This window comes from Podarcis gaigeae (genome assembly GCF_964106915.1).
Source record: "Podarcis gaigeae genome assembly, chromosome: 9".
NCBI lineage: Eukaryota > Metazoa > Chordata > Lepidosauria > Squamata > Lacertidae > Podarcis > Podarcis gaigeae.
Window position 1 is genome coordinate 71435425 of NC_139685.1, and position 24292 is coordinate 71459716.

The 24292-nt window shown below is 45.6% G+C and overlaps 1 protein-coding gene across 1 annotated transcript in view; it reads right to left on the reverse strand.

Annotated features, from left to right (window-relative positions):
- The window catches only part of ADAMTS3 (ADAM metallopeptidase with thrombospondin type 1 motif 3), a 134065-nt gene that overhangs the window by 64178 nt on the left and 45595 nt on the right, over window positions 1-24292 (reverse strand). The window lies entirely within an intron of this gene.

Consider the following 24292-nt stretch of genomic DNA (forward strand, 5'->3'; position numbering starts at 1 on the left):
TTTGCTGTGTGCAACGGATAACCCGCCCACCCGCCCTTGAGTAAGGGGTTGTTGCATTGACCTTGCTATGCCTGTCATGGGGTCGTCTGCCATTGGGGCAGGGGCTTGGTAGGAATTTTGTCCATCTGGCTGATTGGCTGGGCCATTTGGTTTTTGCCTACTGCGTAGCAAATCGTCACAACTTGTAAGGTTGCAGTTAGGCATTGGTTATAAATTGGTGGAGGAAGGGTTAGGATAGGCTGGGCCTACCCCTCCATGGAGGGGTGAGGATAGGCTGGGCCTGCCCCTCCATGGTTGCTGCGGAAAGGGAATTCTGTTAAAGGAATCCTGGGGCTTGCCATCTTTTCGTCCAATCCCTGGAATGGGACTAGGGCCGGCAAGCCTTCTGGGAGCATGCGGATGAGAATTGAGGGACTGTGGCTCAGCTCCATTTCTCCCCAACTTGCTTTCCCCCGCACTGTCTTTTGGTGGTGCCCGGAAGTCAGTTCTGTCCCCAGGCGGGGGGACAGATAGTCTTAACCAATGCCTAAACAACCACTCACGGTTTTGTATTTAAATAAAGTTGTGGCCAAAATTATGCCAAAAACCTTAAACAAAAATTAAGTGTGCGTTGTGAGTTATTTGGGGGGTGGCTTGGGGACCTCGACACGCAACTCTTCCCTACCCAACAAGCCGCATCTGGTCCCAGCCCATCAGTATTACAGTGGTACCTTGGGTTACAGACACTTCAGGTTACAAACTCCCCTAATCCAGAAATAGTACCTCGGGTTAAGAACTTTGCTTCAGGATGAGAACAGAAATCGTGCTCCGGCGGCATGGCGGCAGCAGGAGGCCCCATTAGCTAAAATGGTGCTTCAGGTTAAGAACAGTTTCAGGTTAAGAATGGACCTCCAGAACGAATTAAGTTCTTAACCTGAGGTACCACTGTATGCAGGTGCCTCCACATGAAACAGAAGCAAAAGTAGACAGCAAGGTGACATAAAACTCTGCCTCGGTACCCTTTTATTGAAGTTAAAGGGCATGACAGGGGGCAAGGCAGAGACTTTCAAGGGCCAGATTGAGGGGCCTGGAGGGCCGCACTCAGCCCTGTGGCTTGAGGTTATGCAACCCTACTTTAAAGGTTTCAGAACCTCCCCACTTCAATTTCTGTAGAAAAACTGTGATGATGCCTTTGCCAATGCTCTCGACCACTATTGAGCAATAGACAAAGGAAGTCTCCCACAAATCTTTCCACAGGGTGATGATAACTTTCATAAGTCAAGAAGAAGATGTAACTTTAAATTTCACATTGACTAATTTCCCCCCAACCCATATAACAGTACGTACAATGTTTCTTTGGGGTGAAAAGGGTGTTTTGAAGAAAACCCCCATTCTGTTCTTCCCATGGAGAAAGGATCATGGCCTTCTGTTTAATGCATCTTGGGGTTCTGGCACTTCTTTAAAAGGAGCCCTTTGGCAATTCCTATAGCAGCAGAAATGTTCCTAAAATATTCAAAAGCCCATTAGCATGCACACAAAAATCATGCCCTTAACATGACATCTCCAAACTGATTTCTGAAATGACGACAAGGAAAGTACATTAAGGAGTTCTCTGTGTCTCTCTCCTTTGGTGGTTTGTTCAAGGAAAACTGTCAAGACAATTTATTAAAACAAGTTTTTTAAAATATGGGTTATCATAAATAATTTTGAAAAGGAAAGGCAAGTGAGTTTGAGCAGAATCAACTTTGTACACTTAGCTCCAATATTAGCCAAACTTTGGAGAGGAATACACATATGAAAGCGAGAGATGGACCATAAAGAAGGCTGATCGCTGAAGAATTGATGCTTTTGAATTATGGTGCTGGAGGAGACTCTTGAGAGTCCCATGGACTGCAGGAAGATCAAACCTATCCATTCTTAAGGAAATCAGCCCTGAGTGCTCACTGGAAGGACAGATTGTGAAGCTGAGACTCCAATACTTTGGCCACCTCATGAGAAGAGAAGACTCCCTGGAAAAGACCATGATGTTGGGAAAGATGGAGGGCACAAGGAGAAGGGACGACAGAGGACGAGATGGTTGGACAGTGTTCTCGAAGCTACCAGCATGAGTTTGATCAAACTGCGGGAGGCAGTGGAAGACAGGAGTGCCTGGCGTGCTCTGGTCCATGGGGTCAGAAAGAGTTGGACACAACTAAATGACTAAACAAGAACAACAACAACAACAACAACAACAACAACACATGCTTGCAAGTTTCCCACTGGAGCATCTGGGTGGCCATTGTGAGAACAGGATTCTGGACTAGATGGGCCATTGAACTGATCCAGCAGAGCTCCTCTTATGTATATGAGTTACATCCACACCATAGATCTAAAGTGCTCTTCTACCACTTTAACAGTTATGACTCCTCTTCCCACAAGAATCCTGGGAGCTGTGGTTTGTTAAGGGTGCTGAGAATTGCAGCTCTGTGCAGTCAGCACCTTTAAACCACTCCAATTCCCAGAATTCTTTGGGAGATAAATCATGACTGTTGAAGTGATAGGAGAGTGCTTTAGACGTATGCTGTGGATATGACCTGCAGTGGCATAGCATGGGTTGCCAAGGCCTGGGGCCACATGGAGGGGGTGGGTGGGAGGGAAACAGACAGAGGAGTTCACACCTAGGAGATCACAGATGCAGAGATAAGAAAAGAAGAGTTGTTCTATTATCTGGAGAGGTCACTCCCTGGTTTGCATGGAAAAGCCGTTTTCAAGGGAGCCCAGTGACAGAAGTGTGCAGCTGTGTTGCAGCAGCACTGGGTGATGAAATTTGCATCCCTAACAAATTTGCACCAGGGACTACCACCCCTGTGGCCAGCCCCCATATTATGCCACTGGCAATCTGTTCTTTATGACTACAGAGGGCAGGGCATTCGTCCTTTTGGTTAGACATATTATGAAGAACATATAATAGCTGTTGTTCAGCAGGGGTGGGGCCACGTTCCCTTCTAGTCAATCTTCTCAGGGCCACATTCTATTGGTGGGCGGGGCCAGAGGCAAAAGTAGGTGTGGTTATAAATATAAATTTTCAGTTTATCCAGTAGGTTAGTTTCTGTCCAAGAGGCTAGTTTTTACCCACAGGCCCTACCCACACCAGACATTTAAAGAAACAATAATACCATTTTTAACAATCATGGTTTCCCACAAAGAATCATGGGAACTGTAGTTTGCTAAGAATGCTGAGAGGTGTTAAGAAGCCACTATTGCTCTTCCAGAGCTGCAATTCTCAGAGTGATAATAATAATAATAATAATAATAATAATAATAATAATAATAATAATAAAAAATTTACAGTATACTCCACCATCTGACTGGGTTGCCTCAGCCACTCTGGGCAGCAATAGTAAAATAATAACAAAACGTCAAACATTAAAACCTTCCCGATACCGGGCTGCCTTCAGAGGTCTTTTAAAAGTTGTGTAGCTCTTTATTTCATTGACAACTGAAGAGGAGGGTGTTCCACGGGGTGGGCGCCACTACCGAGAATACCCTCTGCCTGGTTCCCTGTAACCTACCTTCTCGCAGTGAGGGAGCTGCCAGCAGGCCCTCGGAGCTGGACCTCAGTGTCTGGGCAGAATGATGGGGGTGGAGATGCTCCTTCAGGTATACTGGACCGAGGCCGTTTAGGGCTTTAAAGGTCAGCTCCAACACTTTGAATTGTGCTCGGAAACGTACTGGGAGCCAGTGTGGATCTATAGGACCAATGTTATTTGGTCTCAGCAGGCACTCCCAGTCATTCTATCTAGTAGGTATGTTCAGAATTTCAGGTTTAGGTGAGGACACGAGCCATTTCTGTATCCCCCACCCCGCTTTATTAATTTTAAAAAGAAAAATTACAATCAACCAAAAAAAACCCAAAGACTACTACAATTTACAAAGGATAAATTAATTTCTCACAATATAACGTCCATTGTGACTTACTGTCACCCCGTCAAGGGTCCCAATTTCCTTTCGTGTGACACACTTTTCATTATCTCTTCAAACTTTTCCCAGGTTTTATTTTAGTAAATTTTTTATGTTCATACAGGGGTCAGTCTAAGCCTGCCAGAGGATTCTCATTTTTACAATGCTCTTCAATATATTTTCTGCAAATATCCCACTCTCTAACAAAAGTTTGTTCTGCATTGTCTCTAATTCTTCCTCTCATTCTTGCTAATTCTGTATATTCCAATAGTTGTGCCTGCCAATTCAATTTAGTTGGGGTGGTTTCTCCTTTCCTTTCCTTTTTTTTTCCTGTTAGAATTCTTGCTGCAACTGTTGCATACATAAAGACCTTCCTCATATTTTTAGGAATGACTGTACCTGTAGAAAGGCTTTTAAATTAAAGGATAATTTAAACATCTTTTTGAGTTCGTTATAGATTATATAATATATAGAGATGTAGAGAGGCAAAGGGTACAATGATTCATATGTGGTGGAATTGCAGGAAAATAAAGAAATTTTGGGATATATTATATAATGAACTGTATCCTCCTCATTTACAGATGGAAGACCAATGATTTAAGACAATGTGTCAGTTGTTTTTAAGAATGATTCCCCTGTGTGTGTTTCTTGGCTGGCATACAACCTAGCACTAAGTAACCATTCTGTCAGTGCATGAATTTATGCTGGCAAAAAGGGACTTCCCCCATCCTCTGCCCAAGTGCCCCCTAAATATTTCCTGGGAGTTACCCCACTCCACTGGGGCAGATTTGAGGAGGACATGGGAAGAAAATAGGGAGAGTACCGTTGCTCAAGCATAAATCTTTGTACTGACAGGACGGTTACTTAGTACTACATTGAATGCAAGATTGTGTCAGTTAGATAAAAAATGCAGAGGGGGGAGAAAGGAGTAATCACTAGAACAGATGAGCCTGCAAATGAACAAAATGTGCTCTTTAGCACAAATTAATTCTCTGTCAGGCTGCATTTTTGTAAAAAGCAGATTGCCACAAAGACGACGCCTCCTGTTCATTTTATTGCTTATTGTATTTATTACATTTTCTGGGCAGAGGAGTGTGCTCTGAAGTCAAACTGGAATGCCAGGATAAATCTGGAGTTAGAAACTAATAATGTTAAAAAAGCAACCTTGTTTTCTGTCTTTAAACACACTCTCCATAGCAACTGGGAGAAATGCCTTTTCATCTCATCCCCTCAATTAAGGAATTGGTTTTTAATTAACAGAGCAGCTTTCTGGAATCACGAAGCCATATTGTGGGAGTGCGAGAATGTTCAGAGGTGCGTAGCAGTGTTCATCATGGCTAAACACAGGGCGGTCATTACTCAGATTGCATCTATGTCAGCACTGACGGAAAACTCACACTCACAAAAACCCGTGAACCTGTGGATGAACCAGTGTGGTTCTGCACTGCATCATTTTAATCATTATTTGATTATTTTGTGTGTGTGTGTTTCTCTTCCATTTTCCTTCGCACACGCAGTATGAAATCAAACTGTGTTGGCCAAAGGCACAGCACTTTTCAAGCACCAATAATCGGCTGGTTGGCAGTGCCTGTGAACCCTGCTTTCTTTACCTGTCCACACCTGACATCACAGCTGACATAAGGTGTAAGGAAGATAGGTATGGCCGGAATGAAATCTTGGCTGTGTGTGTCCATGTATTGTTTGGGGAACTGAAAATTAGGTGGAGTGCAGACTCTCCAAGTGCTCCTACTTTCCAAGGACAGTCCGGGATTGACAGAAACCATCCTAGTTTCTGATTTGATCCTGGGATGCCCCGCTTTTCCTAAGGACATCCCTATTTTCATCGGAGAAATGTTGGAGGCTACAGAGTTATGCGACCCCCCCAAGAGAGCTGAAGGCAGTCCTGTATAGGGAAGTTTTAAAAAAATGTTTATTATACTTTTATCTATGTCTAAAGCTGCCCAGAGTGGCTGGGGTAACACAGTCAGATGGGTGGGGAATAATAATAATAAAATAATAATAATAATAATAATAATAATAATAATAATAATATAGGATGTCCCTATTTTCACTGGAGAAATATTAAAGGATATGGAAGTGGGAGGGGCAGGAACATGTGTTGGCTTGCGCACACTGCAATAATGCTTCTGAATATCAGTTGCTGGAAACCAAAGGAGGAGAGAGAACTCCCCTGCTCATGGGTTTCTCACAGACATCCAGGTGGCTATTATGAGAACAAGATGCCAGACTAGATGGGTCATTGGCCTGGTCTAGCAGTCTCTTCTTATGTTCTTAAAGTGTTCCCTACAAAGCCACTTCAACCCTGCAGAAGAGGTCGGGTTGTGGGCTTCATGGCCCCACCACATGTGCAGAGGCTGGAGTCCAGCACCAGTGCGATTGGGGGAATCCCCGGCCACGTCACCCCCAGGCCAGCCAATCGGCTGGATCTGGGGGTGTGGCCTGCCCTATTTAATGTAGGCGCATCCAAGGATTTTCCTCTTTTGCCGCCTACCAGCTGTTCCTGTTCCCCCCTCCCCCCCATAAGGTTTTCATTCCTTGACGTAGCGATGGACCTTGGTTTGTCGCCGTTGAGGGGCCTGGTAGGAATTTTTCCACTTGGCAAATTGGCACCAGCCACTATGTTTTCACCTACTTCATAGCAAATTGTCACAACTTTCTGGGTATTGGAGGTTAGGCATTGGTATTGTTCTGTAGGTGGAAGAGGGGAGTGCCATCACCTGCCCTGCATATTGAAGGGTAGTCCGATAAAGGATTCCGGGGGGCGTGGCCCTGTCCGAAGCCTAGGGAGGTGAGGGCCTAAGGCACGCCCCCTATTGGCGACCCCGGGGGAGTTCCTAGTTGATGTGCATTAGCAGGACTCCCACTACTGGTGGTTAACCCTTCCGGGACTTCAAGCGGATGGGCTGAAGCCGGATATAGTCAGTTAGGACCAATGCCTAAGCCAATACCGCTCATCACCTGTAACCAATAAAGTTGTGGCCTTTTTTAGCCCATTAACCTTAATAATTGTGTCATGTGTCTTTATTTCCACTGGGGGGGGGGACTCGCCACGCAAGCAGATTTTTTTTATTTCGTATGATTGTTATCTGTTTGCTTTTATTGATTGCTTTCCTTTTTGCATCTGCATTTTCTGCTTCAACATGCTCTGGATGACTTTTGCAATGAGGAGTGAGTAACGGCTAAGTCATCTCTCTTGATATATACACACACAAACATACGCGCGCATACTCACACACACGCACAGGGATTCCACATGCCTTTTGTGGTAACAGTTTTCCAGAATGCTGGACGCGCTTCGCATTTGAAACAAACAACCAAACATAAACAATGCATTTTAATTTGTCCACAGTGCTTGACAAGAAGCAAAAAGAGCTCTCTCTGTTTTCAGCTCCCTCCCATGACTTCTCTTTGTCTAATGGAACCCATTCCAGCATATTCAATCAGTTTAATAGGAGTTTCCCTGGGAATTTCAACTATTGTTTCTTGGAGCAATTGCTGGCCTCCTTCAATTGGATTCTTCCCCTCTTCTGTTCCCTATTAAAAAGCCATTTTTAACTAAGAGTAAATAACACATCTCCCACTTTGTTATTACACCATGACCCTGGAATTAGTAGAGTTCTGGAGTGAGAGAAAAAGTGGGGCAAAGCGTGTGTGTCTTGCTCATGGTAGCTTGCTAAGGGGTTTTTTTATTCCTTTGTTTGTTGCTTTTAAATCCCACCTTTTCCTCTCAAGAAGCTCAATGTGGTATCCATGGTTTCCCCCCTCCTCATTTTATCCCAACAACAACCCTGTGAGGTAGGCTAGGCTGGGAGATAGCAACTGGCCCAAGGGGTTTTTATGAGGTTATTTTTTAGTGAATCATAGACTCATGGTATTGGAGAGTTGGAAGAGACCCCAAGGATCATGGAGTCCAAGCACCCTGCAATGCAGGAATCTCAGCTAAAGCATGCATGACTGATGGCCAGCCAACCCGCAAGGAAGATGAGCCCACAACCTTCTGAAGGACTTTGTTCCACTGTCAAATAGCTCTTACTGTCAGAAAATCCTTTCTGATGGATGTTCAATTGGCATCTCCTTTCTTGTAACTTGAAGCCATTGCTTCAAATCCTCCCTTCCAGAGCAGGAGATAACAAGACTGCTCCATCTCCCATGTGGCAGCCCTTGAGATATTTGAAGATGGCTATCATATCGCCTCTCAGTCTCCTCTTGTCCAAGCTAAACATACATGACTCCCACAACTGTTCCTCGTAAGGCTTGTTTTCCAGACCCTTGGTCATCTTGGTTGCCCTCCCTGCACATGTTCCAGCTTGTCAACATCCTTCTTAAATTTTGGTACCCAAAACTGGACACAGTCCTCCAGGTGTGGCTTGACCAAGGCAGAATAGAGCGGTACTATTACTTCCCTTGATTTGGACACTATTGATGCAGCCTAGAATAGCAGTCACATTTTTTTGCTGCTGCATCACACTGTTGGCTCATGTGAAGCTAGTGGTCTACTACATCCTTTTCACGTGTAGTTCTGGCAAGCCAGGTTAAAATAAAAATTGCAGCTAGGTAGCAGAGGACCCAGCATCACAGCAAAGAAAATACAATGCAAATGGAGGTTCAGAGAACTACCCAAATTATGTAGCATTTGGGGACTGAAAATGGCAGCAGCAAATGCCAATTGTGTTTGCTGGACTGATTTCTGTTCTGGACGTGGGATGAATAAGCCTGCACCTGCAAGTTCTGCTCCTGTTTCTATCTTCTATTTTTGTTGAAATTCTCCAGCACTCTTAGTTGAAATATACTAAGGGCTGAAGGACAGCAAAATGTCCACGGCTGATTTCTAAGGCCTTTGCACTGCATTATGTTCCACATACCCTACCAAAGGGGGATTCTCACCACCTCGGTGATTGCTTTTTATTCATTCCTAAGAACAGGAATGCAGGTGGCGCTGTGGGTTAAAGCCTCAGCGCCTAGGACTTGTCGATCGAAAGGTCGGCGGTTCGAATCCCTGCGGCGGGGTGCGCTCCCGCTGCTCGGTCCCAGCGCCTGCCAACCTAGCAGTTCGAAAGCACGTCAAAGTGCAAGTAGATAAATAGGGACTGCTTACTGGCGGGAAGGTAAACGGCGTTTCCGTGTGCGGCTCTGGCTCGCCAGATGCAGCTTTGTCACGCTGGCCACGTGACCCGGAAGTGTCTCTGGACAGCGCTGGCCCCTGGCCTCTTGAGTGAGATGGGCGCACAACCCCAGAGTCTGTCAAGACTGGCCCGTACGGGCAGGGGTACCTTTACCTTTTACCTTTAAGAACAGGAAGTTGAAATGCCACAAGTGCGGGAAATTGATTTCTTGCTGACCTTAGTCAACGAAACTGTTTCACCAAGGGCTTGTCATGCCCGTAATACCTGCGACATGGAAGCGATCCAATCTGCGACATACCTGGAAGCCGCTCAAAATCAGCTGCAAAATAAACCAGCCAAACTTTTGCTGTGTCAACCTTCCCAGTGGGGAAAGGGCACAGGATCACTTGGTGCCGCGGGGAAGGAAACAGCTCAAAACTCTGCAAGTGACCATCACACTACTTTCAGTAATTATTAACCTAAATTCAACAGAGTTATCAAGGAAGTTGGGAAACCAACAAGCTTTGACTCCCATGATGAATGAAACAGCACAGAGCTTGGGTCTCTCCCAACTCTACAATTCTGACTCTATATGATTGTAATAACTGACTGATGGTAGCAAGTATTTTTATTTATATATATATATATATATATATATATATATATATATATATATATACATATATACACACACACACACACAGGGACGCGGGTGGCGCTGTGGGTAAAACCTCAGCACTTAGGACGTGCCGATCGTCAGGTCAGCGGTTCGAATCCCCGCGGCGGGGTGCGCTCCCATCGTTCCGTCCCAGCGCCTGCCAACCTAGCAGTTCGAAAGCACCTCCGGGTACAAGTAGATAAATAGGGACCGCTTACCAGCGGGAAAGTAAACGGCGTTCCATGTGCTGCACTGGCTCGCCAAATGCAGCTTGTCACGCTGGCCACGTGACCCGGAAGTGTCTGCGGACAGCGCTGGCTCCCGGCCTATAGAGTGTGATGAGCGCACAACCCTAGAGTCTGGCAAGACTGACCCATATGGGCAGGGGTACCTTTACCTTTATACACACACACACACAGGTGTAACCTCGGGTTATGAATTCAATTTATTCCGGAGGTCCGTTCTTAACCTGAAACCATTCTTAACCTGGGGCCTCCCGCTGCCACTGCACTGTTCTCATCCTGGGGCAAAGTTCTCAACTTGAAGTGGTACTTCCAGGTTAGCGGAGTTTGTAACCTGGAGCGTTTGTAACCTGAAGTACCACTGTACACTCTTTCTGCAGCACCCCTGTGGGGGCTCAGGAACCCATTATGTCACCCCTTGCCTGCCGAGCTGGCAGCTGCTCACCCTTTTCCAAACACCCTTCCTTGTGGAGTGTTCCCTCAGCCTCCGTTCCTCTCTCCACTCCTTGGGAGCCCTCCGGGCAGCTGCTGCTGCTGTCCCTGGTCTCTGAGTTGTCCCCCCCCCCCAGCCCCAAAGAGAGCTTGTAGCCAGGGCTGCATTTGCGTGGTGAGTTCCCGCCTCCCCCAACAGTGGAAATAAAGACACGTGACACAATTATTTAGGTTAATGGGCTAAAAAGGGCCACAATTTTATTGGTTACAGGTGATGAGCGGTATTGGCTTAAGCATTGGTCCTAACCGACTATCTGGCTTCAGCCTGTTTGCTTGAAGTCCAGGAAGGGTTAACCACCAGTAGGGGGAGTCCTGATGATGCACATCAACTAGGAACTCTGCCGGGGTCACCGCTAGTGGGCGTGCCTTAGGCCCTCACCTCCATAGGCTTCGGGCAGGGCCACGCCCCCCCGGAATCCTTTACCGGATTCCCCTTCAATATGTGGAGCAGGTGATGGCGCTACCTCCTCTCTTCCATCTACAGAACAATACCCCTACCAATGCCTAACCGCCAATGCTGAGGAAGTTGTGGTGATTGCTATGAGGTAGGCGAAAAACCAAGTGGCTGGTGCCAGTTTGCCAAGTGAAAAAAATTCCTACCAGGCCCCTTAATGGCGACCAACTGAGGTCAATAGCAAGGTCAAAGGAAAAACCTAAGGGGCGGGAGGGTGGGAAACCCAATGAGCTGAGGTGGCAAAATAGGGAGATCCCCGGCCATGCCAGTATAATATAGTGCAAGCAAGTTTGGAAGTGGCTTTGCCTGCAGAGCTCTTAGCCAGGGCTGCTTCAATGAACAGCTATGCAAGCCTTTGGGAGGCAGAGATGTCAGAGGGCGTCAGAGAAGGGAGGGAAGGAAAAAGGGGCAGAGGCCAGTGTTGCCCACAGCACCCCTGATCATCATTCAAGGCACCCTGGTTGAAAACCACTGCTCTGGGGGAAAGCCATGAGTGTTCAAAAGTGCTTTAAATGTATGGTGTGAATGTGGCCACTGCTTACCCCTCTGAGAAAAGCAAGACAAATCAACACCACTATAAACAAAAGGAGACTGATATCTTTTATCTCTGGAAAGACGCAATGAGCACTTCCTCTTCCAAGCAAGATTGCATCACTAAGCCTTCTGGGTGCTTTCTCGGGAGAAGTAGCGCATACACAAACATGTGCATGCTCGCATACTTGAAATATTTGAAAATTAGGCAATGAGAAATCCTTGATAACAAGAGCTCTTTCAGCAGAGAGAAAGAGGGAGACAGAGAGAGGTGGGTCACGGTCTGAGATCTGGCTGATGCACTCTGGTAGAATTTACGCACATCGACAAGCTTTTGACAGCATGCACGGCAGAACTGGAGTCCTCTGGGAACCATTCCCCCAATGCACATCATGTTCTCACATGAGTCATTTCCGGGAGATTTCGCAGGGCCTTTGATTACCGGGTGCTGTGATATCACACTCGAGAGGAACATCTCCCCTGCACATGGGCATACGGGCAGGGGGTCGCGATGATGGGGACCTCTGACGAAATAATTCCCGGAGACAGCTGACTTCGATCGTGGACTAGGCAGGAAATCAATTCCCACAGAGGAATACATGCAGGAAAGATTACAGGGAAAGGAAGTATCTGCATGGCTTCCACCCAAAGGATATGTGAGTAGGAGATGAAAAGTGAGATGCTCAAATAGGAACTGAGAAACTGCCTTATATTGAGTCAGACCTATTGCTCCATATCATTCAGAATTGTCAAGGTTTCACAAAGGAAATATTTTCCAGATTCTAATTCGTATTCCTCCATAGTGTCTCCACATTGGACACTGGAACACTGAACACTGGAAACTGTCTTAAACTGGGCCAAACCATTGGTCCATCTAGCTCCATATTGCCTTTATAGGATTTCAGACAGGGTTCTGATCCAGCCCTCCCTGGAGATTCTGGGGACTGAACCTGGGATCTTCCACATGAAAAGAAGATGCTCTAAAACTGAGCAGCATCCAGTGGTAGGAACACCCCGTATGCATTTTGGGGAGCTGCAAGGTCACACAGTGTATTCCCATTCCACATTGACAAAACATACCTACTGCAGGGTGCACACTTTGTGAAAATGAGACCCTGTTGCATAGAGCTTAATCCACACGAAAGAGGATCCTGATTAGCTCAATATCCCTCTCATGAGGAGGAGCTCTATCTGCATACATGCCATAGCTCAGTGATAGAGCACCTGCTTTGCATGCAAGAGGTCCCAGGTTCAATCCCCACCATGGTCAGGAAGTAGTGGGAGAGATGCCTCCTTCCTGAAACCCTGGAGAGCTGCTGCCAGTTAGTGTATACAATACTGAGCTAGATGGACCACTGGTTAGATGTGGTATATAAGCCTAGGTGGTGCAATGGTTCAGTGTATCTGGCTGTTAACCAGAAAGTTGGTGCTTCAAGCTTACCCATGGATAGCTGTCCACAAGGGGTTGGACAAGATGACCCTCACTGTCCCTTCCAACTCTACAGTTCTATGATTCTATGATATCAGTATGCACAGAAAGCAGCTTGAGGTGTCTGTCAAATGCAGGGGAGGCAGGACAGGTGGGTGTGTAAGTAGGTGGGGCTACCTTGCATGAGACTCTTAATCTCAGGGTTGTGGGTTCGATCCCTCAGTGGGCAAAAAGATTCCTGCATTGCAAAGGGGTTGGGCTAGATGACCCTTGGGATCCCTTCCAACTCTACGATTTTATGAGTTCATGGCTGCAAGGCACCCTTAATTCCTGGATTTAGTAAGTGTTAGAATTTAATGTTTGGAGAATTAAACTGGAAATCTTAACCAGTGGCGTAGCGTGGGTTGTCAGCACCCGGGGCAAGGCAAGTAATTTGTGCCCCCTAACCCATGGATTTGCGCCCCCTAACCCATGGATTTGCGCTCCCTAACCCTAACCCCCAGATGTTGCACCCGGTGCGGCCGGCACCCCCTGCACCCCCCACGCCATGCCACTGATCTTAACTCTTAACAGACTCTTAACAGCTGGATTCAGCTATCTGAGAGATAGGCCATTAACAGAGAACAAAGACACAGAGATGGGCCATCAATACAGCAGAGACTCTGCCATCTAGCAGATGGGTGAAGCCAGTGGTGTAGCGTGGGTTGCCAGAACCCAGGGCCGCACAGAGGGGGTCAGTAGATGGGAGAGAAACAGAGTATACATGTGCATTCAACTGTCTAATAGCATCCGTGTCACCCAGGAGAACCACTTCACACGGAGAAGCTGTTTTCAATGGAACCTGGCAATGGAAGCACACAGCTGTATTGAGGCAGCACCAGGTGTTGAAATTTTGCACCCCTAACAGTGTTGCGCCCAGAGCAACTGGCCCTGTGCCCTGCCCCTCATGCTACGCCACTGGAGCCCCACCCTGAGCTCTGAGATATTTTTTAGTCAGAAGACAGTGCCAGAGTTTTTGTTAGGAGGAAGTTTTGGGGTTTCAGTTTGTTGTGGCATGATTGAGGGAGAACGGTGTCAGTTTGTTCAACGCAGCAAGCTGCTGAGAGAGGCTAAAGCACAAAGTGAGGTTCCTGATTGAATCGCAGGCTGTAGCAATGGGAGAAATGGGACCCTCTTGAAGTGTGATTCTGGGAGCCCCTCCATCAAAGGCTTAGGTTGTATATGTGTGAAAATAAACCATATATCATAAAGACACCACAGTCTCTGCTGCACCTCATTTCCAAAGCAAACATGAACACAGGATAAATGCCTGGACCCCAAAGAATCTCGCACCACTCAGAGATTGGGGTGGTTCTGTAACAATACAGACTTGAATAAGAATGGAATATCCCAAGAAAGGCTTTCGAAAAGGTTGCAGCCAGCTATTCTCCTCTCCTTATTCCAATCTAGTGACTCAAAGCAGCACAGAATTTCTTAAACCCTTCTGTAGCTATAAGAAGAAGAAATGCAAACCTCAGCTGAAATTAAATGATTACTATTATTATTTTTAAATCTCGCACTTTGACAAAGTTCCAGTCCTTGCAGGGAAGGGAAATATGCAGTCAACTGCTTTAGTGATCCTGTCATCTTCACTGGCGACACAAAGCCTGCTTTTGGATGCCTTCTGCTGTATGCAAATATTTGCATGTGGAAAAATTAAAGTGAGAAACCGCAAAATACTACCCAGCTTGTGGAAACGAAGCCTCTTCTTTCTGGCACCAGATTAGCTTCTGCCCACAAATCACTCTGCCTTGGAAAGAGCAAAGTCCCAAATATTCCAGTGATCTGAGGATGGGTGTGTGTGTGTGTGTGTGTGTGTGTGTACATACACTACAGTTGAATTATTTAGGTTTCTGATTTTTTAATAAAGATACATGTCAGTTTCGCATGTGTTCATACTTCTGTGCCACCCCACTTAAGTGTTATTCTCTGAAATACTTTAAAAAACTATCCCTTCAAAAAACCATTCTTCAATGGGTATTTGGTCACAAAACCGAATAAGTTCAAATATGTATCTTAGTGTACGCATTTCTAAAAAAAATATTCTTGCCCTAAAATACACATTTTTAAATGTGCAATTTTGGTACTTTTTTGAGCTGAAAACTACCACAACATTCAGAGAATTGCAAAAACAGAAGGCTAAATTACACTGGGACCAATGAAATTCCATCATCCTGGAGGGTTGGCCCTTTAAGTACCATAGTTCTCAAAAAAGGGGGTACAGCCTAGGAAGAGCAGACCAGAGACAGAGGCTCAAAAGACCTCAGTCTACCTGTAGCCCTTGCCCTGTAGGTGCCTCTGCAACACCAGAACAGGGCAGTCCCCCTTGGACCTCTCTCCATCCTAATCCCACATGTGTTTGGGTGAATGAGTGATTCGCAAAAGCAGCAGTCAAAGGCAGAAAGTCACACAATTGTACTGTGTTCCTCTTCCAAAACCCTAACAATTTTCTTTTTTAAAAAGTGGAGTACTAACTTTGCATCCTTAATTGCTGAAGCTAAATGGATGCTGAAGGAAATCGAGAGCACAGCCTGGCTATGTTGGTTGAAACCACCCCATTCCTCGCATTGCACTTTCTAGGCAAATACTTTCCGCAACTTCCAAGAACAAGGTAGCCCAGTGTGACCTTTGAGAGACTCTCTGCTCTGATTTAAGGCAGGCACTTCCTTCTTGGACCCCGGTTTTGTTTGCCGGTCGGTTTGTGTGTCTAGGTTCAACAGACCTGGAAAATCTCCTTGCAAAGCAGAATGCCTCGATGTGCCCACAGGAGAGAGCAGGAGAGTTGTACACATTCTTAGCAATTCTCCTCTCACAGAGAACTTGGCCTGCCACAGATATGCTCCCTGCTTATGACTCACTACCCCTGTTTGTTTGGAACACTTCCCTATTTATTTATGAAACAGGGCTGCCCAGTACTTTTGGCTCTGGCTCCCGGCCTGCAGGGAAGGAAATTTCCCTCGAGGACTCTTGTTCCCTTACGTGCGGCGTCAGGCAGGCATGCGGAGAGGCCGTTTTGCTTCAGGCGCTGTGCTCTCCTCTGTTCTCCCTTGCCAGGATGAACTTGCCTGGCTTTCTAGCCCTGGTCTGAGCCCAGGGGATCCTTCCAGTGAAAGCTACTGTGTGCTTACAGTGGTACCAACATTCCCTCTTCCTCTTTATTTGGAGGGCTTACAGTCTTTTTTTTAAAAAAAATATGTTTTTATGTATGTTGAAAACTGCCCAGTGTGGCTGGGGCAATCCAATCAGATGGGCGACGTATTGGTGGTGGTGGTGATGATGATGATGATGATGATGATGGAATAACAGGTAAAGGTAAAGGAACCCCTGACCATTAGGTCCAGTCATGGCCGACTCTGGGGTTGCGGCACTCATCTCACTTTACTGGCTGAGGGAGCCGGCGTGCAGCTTCTGGGTCATGTTTCCAGCATGACTAAGCCACTTCTGGTGAACCAGAGCAGCACACGGAAATGCCGTTTACCTCCCTGTCGGAGCGGTACCTATTTATCTACCTGCACTTTTGATGTGCTTTTGAACTGCTAGGTTGGCAGGAGCTGGGACCGAGCAACGGGAGCTCACCCCATCATGGGGATTCGAACCACTGACCTTCTGATCGGCAAGTCCTAGGCTCTGTGGTTTAACCCACAGTGCCACCCACATCCCATGTTATGTATTTTTAAAAAGCACTATTGTATATCCATATTTTCCATTTTGTCTTTACATGCAGATACAGTTTAAGCCTTGAAATTAAATTATTTGTCAGCATAACTTTTGTGAAAAATATTTATATACTTACTTATTTATAAGACTTCAGTTATCCCCAGGGTAAAAAAGGGGGGGCACATTATCCAAGTGGCCCGGGCCGCTGCCTGGCTCTGCAAAGCCTTGGGGATGACACCCGGGGTGGACCACATCCACGGCAGCCCCCTTCCTCCACCAGTAGAAGGAGGAGATTTGGCCTGGCGAGACACAATTAGTGGAGGGGGTTGCTGCCCCCAGCAAAACACAGACACACCTCTCTCTATAGCAATGTGCAAGGAGCTCTATGTTGGTGGTAGTGGTGGGGGGCTCCAGTGATACGCACACTAGAGCTGGGAGAGGAGGCAGTGGCTGCTGGAATGGCGCCCCCAGCCATCCTGCAGGGCCCTCCCAGCCTACTGCAAGGTCCACTTGGAAACCTCTCCTTAGCAGGCACTGGAGAGAAGACGAGGGAGAACAGCCAGCACTCGCGTCGCCAAGGCCATGTCTGCACACTGGACGAAGGTTGCTCCTGCTGCTGCTGCTGCTATTTCCTCCAGAAAAGAAAACTGCTGCAGTCATTTGAATCATGCACTCTTATTGTTTTGAGAAACAGGATATCGGTTGAGGCTGTTAGGGGGCTTTTTTATTTACAAATCATCTTTTTTTAAAAAAACCAACCATATTTAAATATTTTTAGCAAGGTTTTCCTGGACATTTAAAATCATATTTAAATATCTCTTCCCCCAAGGTTTTTCCTGGACATTTTGCCAATTCGGCCATTTTGTCAGTCCGATTCCCGGACATGTCTGGGAAAACCCTATATAGCAGCCCTGTATTCCGCCCTTCATGCAAAGACCTCAGGGCCAGCTCTGTCCATAGCTGTCAACTTTCAGATTTGAAAATAAGGGATCAGTAGCCTCGAAAATAAGGGATCAGCAGCCTCACCTGTGTATGGGATATCTAACAATCCGGGGTAGCAGCGGGAAGCAGCAGGAAACGGCGCTGGAATAAGGGAATTTCCCGCAAAAAAAGGGAAGGTTGACAGCTATGGCTCTGTCTAGCACCATCATTATTCATTTCTCAACAAAACACATTTTTGACTAGTCTTTTGGAGGGGGATGGCCTGAGGTAGGCAGCTGTAAATGGCTTGGGAGCTGATCTGCTATGGTGTTGAGCTGCCTTGTTGATACCGTCCATTTCTGTTTGATGTTTGAAGTGGCTTTCGGTGGAGATTTCATTGCTGTAGTAATCCACAGCTTTGCATAGTAAGCAGAGGGCTGTTCTGCTCCACTCTAGTGCTGAGCTGAGAGGAAAAAGACTTCAGCAGAGCCATGGATTAAGAGAAGAGTGGGTTGGTGGGGTTTCAAGTCATTGTGTGTGTGTGTGTGTGTTTTACTGCCTGTCTATTTTCTCTCTCTCTCTCTCTCTCTCTCTCTCTCTCTCTCTCTCTTTCTCTCTCTCTTTCTTTCTCTGCATGTCTCTCTGTGTGTGTGTGTGAGAGAGAGAGAGAGAGAGACAGAAACAGAGAGAGAAAATGTATATCTGTCTGCTTTTGTCTCTCTGTTTCTCTCTCTCTCTCCTTATCTGCAAGCAAACTCTGGCTATGCCCACTTTTGCTTTGGCCACACCCATCCCTAGCAAGTGGCCCCTGGAGGCTTGTGTAACAGCAAATGTGGCTCTCGGGCCCTCCAAAAGTAAATAACACCATATCTATTCAAAAACAAACAAGCCTGCATTAATTGAGCACACAACAATCCATACAGCTGCTTTTCCTTGCAAAATGTAAAGCAGGATTTCCCAAACTCGGGTCTCCAGCTGGTTTTGGACTACAATTCCCATCATCCCTTGCTAGCAGGAACAATGGTCAGGGATGATTGGAACTGGAGACCCAAGTTTGGGAAACTCTGATGTAAAGGATCCACATGACTCAGAGCTATCTGAAGCAATTAGTATTGCTGTAGCACTGAGAGTGGTATTCTCCGCTAGTCCTACTGAGAGTAGACCCACTGAATAAGCTAGATTCATTAGTTTTAATGGGGCTTGGCTGAGGAGGACTTAGGTGAATGCCACATCCCAAGTCCACCCTGGTTACAATCTCCACCCCTCCCCAACTCCACCTTAATCAGCATTAAAATTCCGAAGTGTGCTCAATCTGTTCTCGGCACTGATAAGAATGAGGTGGGAAGCCCACATCTGCTGGATGTAATCAACCTTCAGGTCTGTAAATGGATTGGCAAGATGCCTCCCACACACTCTCCCTCAGGTGACTTGGCTTCCTTAATTACAATGCCCGTTGCTGCAACCCAGAGCTAAGCCAATCGCACAGCACTCCACCTTTATAAATAACAATCTTCTTAGACTGGATTTGCCCTCCAAACTCCTCAAGAGCCCAATGTAAGTTAAGTGTATAATGACCAGGAGGGAGGGAGGAAAGAGAAGTTTCAGTCCTAAGAGCCGTGTCTTTGATTTGTAAAAGCCCTGTGGTCATGGGCAGGTGGCTCTGAGAACTGTACATGTATTCAATTGCCCTAAAGCAAAAGAGCTTTACTGTTACTCAAAGCAGACCCTCCAAGTGTCCCAATTTTGCAGGGACAGTCTCGGATTTACAGACGCCATCCCGGTTTCTGATTTGATCCCAGAATATCCCACTTAGGCATCCCTATTTTCATTGGAGAAATGTTGGAGAGTATGGTAGCAAGTCCCTATTGTCATTGGAGGATATGGAGTTATGTGACACACACACACACACCCCGAGCCAAATAGATAAGTAAGAAGACATCTGAAGGCAGTCCTGTATAGGGAAGGTTTTCTTAAAATGTTTTATTATGTTTTTATATATGTTTGAAGCTGCCGAGAGTGGCTAGGGCAACCCAGTCAGATGGGTGGGGTATGGTGATGATGATGATGATTGAATAAGACATCCCTATTGTCATTGGAGAAATGTTGGCGAGTATGTCAAAGCAGAGTTGGGGGCTCCTAACTGGAAAAACGGGTCCCTTCTGCCTTAGGAACACAAGAAGAACCTTGTTGGATCAAGTCAAAGGCCCACCAAGTCTTGCATCCTGTTCTTACAGTGACCAACCGGATGCCTTATGGCAGCCTTTCTCAACTTGTGGGTCCCCAGATGTTGTTGAACTACAGCTCCCATCACCCCTAGCTAGCAAGGTCAGAGCTCAGTGATGATGGGAGTTGTGGTCCAACAACATCTGGGGACCCACAGGTTGAGAACTGCTGCCTTATGGGAAGACCAAAGGCAGGACTGCGACAACACTCTACCCATGAAATTCCTGGTATCCAGGAAAATGGTTTTCCTCTGAAGGAAAAGCATAGGCATTGGGTCTAATAGCCTTACCCTCCATGAATTTGTCTAATCCTCTTTTAAAGCCATCAAAAGTGGATGCCCATACTTCAGTGAAGGCCAGGAGAAGGCCTCATGCGGTTAACTTCTCCCACTGGGGTAGGAGAGTCCCTTTCAGAAAATGTAGGCAGCCAGGGAGGCTGCAAAGTGCTGAAGAAATATTTAATTGAAAGAAAAAGGTGCACACCATGTTTGGCTATTTTGCAACAATAAAATAAGCTCCAAGCACCACATCCACCAAAATTCCAAATAAGTGCTAAGGTGCCCTGAAAATGAGCCACATCATAGTAATATTTTTATTAATACATTATTATTATTATTATTATTATTATTATTATTATTATTATTATTAATGTTTCAGTATCCAACACATCTATATAATGGAGCCACATTAGTAAGCTAGGGAGTAATTAAATATAGAAGAGAATCATTTGTTATATTCTTTACATCCATTGAAATGCACTCTTGAGAGCTTCCAATCATCTTTGAGAGTAATCGTTTTTTGTTTACGGACCACTTGGCTTCTCAAGCATCTATATAATTTTTGAAAAGAGGGAGGGGGAAAGATATTGCTGAATAGTCTGGACAATAATTGTTTTAAGGTGGGTCAACTGCATTCCACTTGCCTGCAGACATATCCCGACCAAACAATTACTCCGAAAGAGTGATGTGCTCAGACAGTAAATAATGTTAAAATCTCAGTTTAAAAATGGGCCTTTTTGGGACAGACTCCTTCCAAGATTGGACATTCGAAATTAAAGATGACTGGTAAAGGACTATGGCTTAAATAATTGTGGGAGCTCCAGGAAGACATCAGATGTTGATAAACTTTGGGAACGCAACCGGGAAAAGGGGGAGGGAAATTTGGAATCCAAAGGGTGTTAAACTACATTTTATGTCATTATATTTTAATTTGTAATGTATGCTAAAGGGGGGAACGCGTGGAAGGGAACAGGTCGATTTTAGGAGATGGGAAAATATTTTTAAATTGGGTCAATGACAATAAGTTCAAAATTTGGGATAAGAAATTGCTGAATTTATAAGTAAGAATTGGAATACAAGAGGGGGAGGGGAGGGGAAGTCCTGGAAAGATGTTATAGAAAACAAGATTTTAAATTTGGATGTTTTGTTTTTTTATTTTGTTGTAATTGGAAACTTTTAATAAATATTATTTTTTTAAAAAAAATCTCAGTTTTATCCCCTAGTTTATCTGTAAGTGGAAATGGAAATAAAATATAGGGCATTAAGAAAAGTCGGTGAGAGAAAGAAGCTGAATGGGTCTCTGTGCTTGCACAGAGTACTTCAGGTGTTGCCGAACTTCTTCAGCCTGTGGGCACATTTTTGAAATTTGAGTGAGCACCAACTGCTCTCCACACTTCACCCAGCTTCCCAGATAAAGCCACTGGCCTCGTACATTTAGGTCTGGTGCGGCTGAGGCTTTTCCTCTTTCCCACGCCGTAGCTAGCCAGATTTTTCCCCTTCCCTCCCACCCATTAGGTTAGGCTCTATGACAATGCTATGGGCTTCGGCTGGTCGCCGTCAAGGGGCCTGGTAGGAATAATTCCATTTGGCAGATTGGCCCGGCCACTTGCTTTTGACCTACCTTGTAGCTACCTGTCACAACTTCCTCGGCATTGGCGGTTAGGCATTGGTAGGGGTACGGTTCTTTTATTATGCAGATGAAGGGGGAAGGAAGTGCCATCACCTTCCCCCAAAACAAAGGGTAGTCCGGTAAAGGATTCTGGGCGGCGTGGCCTTGTCCTAAGCCTATGGAGGTGTGGGCCCACGGCACCCCCCCCCCAAGCGGTAATTCCAAGGAGAGCTCCTAGGTGACGTGCCTCAGCAGGACTCCCCCTACTGAAAACCCTTACCGGTTTTCAAGCAAGCGGGCTGAAGCCGGTTAATTGTTAGGACCAAATCCTAAGCCAATACCACTCAATTCCTGTAATCAATAAAGTTGTGGCCTAATCTGACCCAATAACTCGAATTCTTGTGTCTCGTGTCTTTATTTCTGAGGGGGGAGATGGGAACTTGTCACGCAAGCCCTTTTCCCAAGAGACTGTATATGCTCACATTTTGCTTTCTCATGGGATCTGGGTAAAAGCATCAATCAGATCTTTGAAAACTGCATGGAGGTAAAAGAGGACATGAGAAGGAGCATCACTTTCTCAACTTCCTCCTTTGTGTACGTTTCATGGGAAGGAAGGTAAGCGCCCTCAACACCTCCAGTGTTGGGCAGGTAAGAGATGTTACGGGCACCAGGGAAAGACTTCAAATCTTCCACTGCACCCACAGGCATTACAGTGGTGACCACGCTGGTAATCTCTGGGGCACACATATGAGATCCGTCTTTTGCTCTTTCTCACGGCCTTCATCCTACACACTGGATTCTCATGGGACAATTAACCATAGTCAAGCCAGGCCCAGGGTCCCCCATGGGTAGAATGAGCAGTAAGGCCCCCAAACTCAGCATGGTTGGCTTGCCTCAATTTTTAGTAAGCGAGTTAAGAAGGGGGCATAACACCATTTGAAGTAAGCAAGATATTACCATCCTAAGACATCCCCCACCTAAGAACATTAAGTCCAGAGTCTAAAATTACATAACTGCACTGCTGATTGGCCATGAACTACAAGTCCGTGTAATCATAGACCACTGACTCAATTAATTTCACAGTTCAGCTTTAAAAAACAACAGCTATTTCCTGAGGTCTTAAGGGGAAATTCCCTGTGGTTCAGTGCATAGCTGGTATCACATTATCTATCCCCATCACCACTATATATATAAAAAAAACCCAACCAACAGCAGCAGCCAAGTTAGAACCTTCTAGATGCTGCTGAACTCACATCAGCCCCAGCCAGCATGGCCAATGGGAGATGCTGGGAGTTGTAGTCCACTGACTTCTAGAGAGCACACAGCTTCCATTATCCTCAGTGTTGTTGGACACAACTCCCACCACCTGTGTCTACCACATAGTCTACCACTGCAAGAGAACATCACAAGAAGCCCCAAAGCAGGGTTTGAAGGTGACAGCTCTTCTCCACAGAAGGCCACCAGCAACTGGTATTCCGCAACACACTATTGCTTAAACATGGAAGCTCCATTTAGCAGATGAAGCTATCATCCTTGAGTTTAACACATCATTTCCTTTCTCGTTAAATGTCAGTATCGTAGGCCAACACTGAATTTGTCCAAAGTTTTCAGTGCACACAATTTATTCAGCATCACCTTCGACAGTCGCATGCAACTCAATCCTACTTGAACCAAACTCAACAAGTAGTTTGTATCACTGTGTGAATCCAGTCCTAAAAGAGTATTTTAGGTTTTTAATCAAATCAATGCTCAGGAACTGCAAAAAAGAATCCAATCAACAACAACCAAATTAAAATCCACGCCGCTATTGCTGCTGATCTTCTACAATGTTGTTTTTATTAAATTTCCACAGTTAATATAAGAAACCCTCAAATTTTGACCTACTTATTCAAAGCTATCCACCTGTCTCCCTGCAAAAAGATAAAACAAATAAATGTTCATGGTGACAGTGACCATGTACAGACATAATACTAAAACCTTGATGTTAGGAATGGGACTAGCCTACACTGTTTGTGTTTCCCAGCTCCATCTGGTACGCTGACTGAGACTCTACCTGCTTGCGCACTGTCTCACCAGAGTGGTACATGCTCTGGTTATCTCCCGCTTGGACTACTGCAATGCACTCTACGTGGGGCTACCTTTGAAGGTGACGCAGAAGCTACATTAATCCAGAATGTGGCTGCTAGACTGGTGACTGGGAGTGGCCACCAGGAACATGAAACACCAGTCCCAAAAGATCTACATTGGTTCCCAGTATGTTTCCAAGCACAATTCACAATGCTGTTCATAAGATTGTGTTTCCACATTTGATTAACCAGAAGTTGTGGCATTGCCCAAACTCTGATAAACTGTGGTTAATCTGAATTATGGTTTGTTTGAAATATATCAGTTTCACACAGCTGGCTTGCTTCAACAAAATATACCTAAGATTAGCCACAGTTCTGAGTTCTGATACAATCCTAAACTATAGTTAATATAGGAAATGTCAGTTTCACACAATGGTTTAGGAAGCTGGCTTGCTTCAACACAATATACTTAAGATTAGCCACAATTTAAAGTTCTGATGGAATGCTAAACTATGGTTAATCAAAACTGGAAAACGAAAGCTTCTAACATCCTTCGGGGATGGAGAGTGGAAGCATGTGAGGCAACAGGGATGCTAGCCTTTTGTGATCAGCCCCAATGCAGTCAGCGAGTTCAAGTAAGCATAGACATAAGA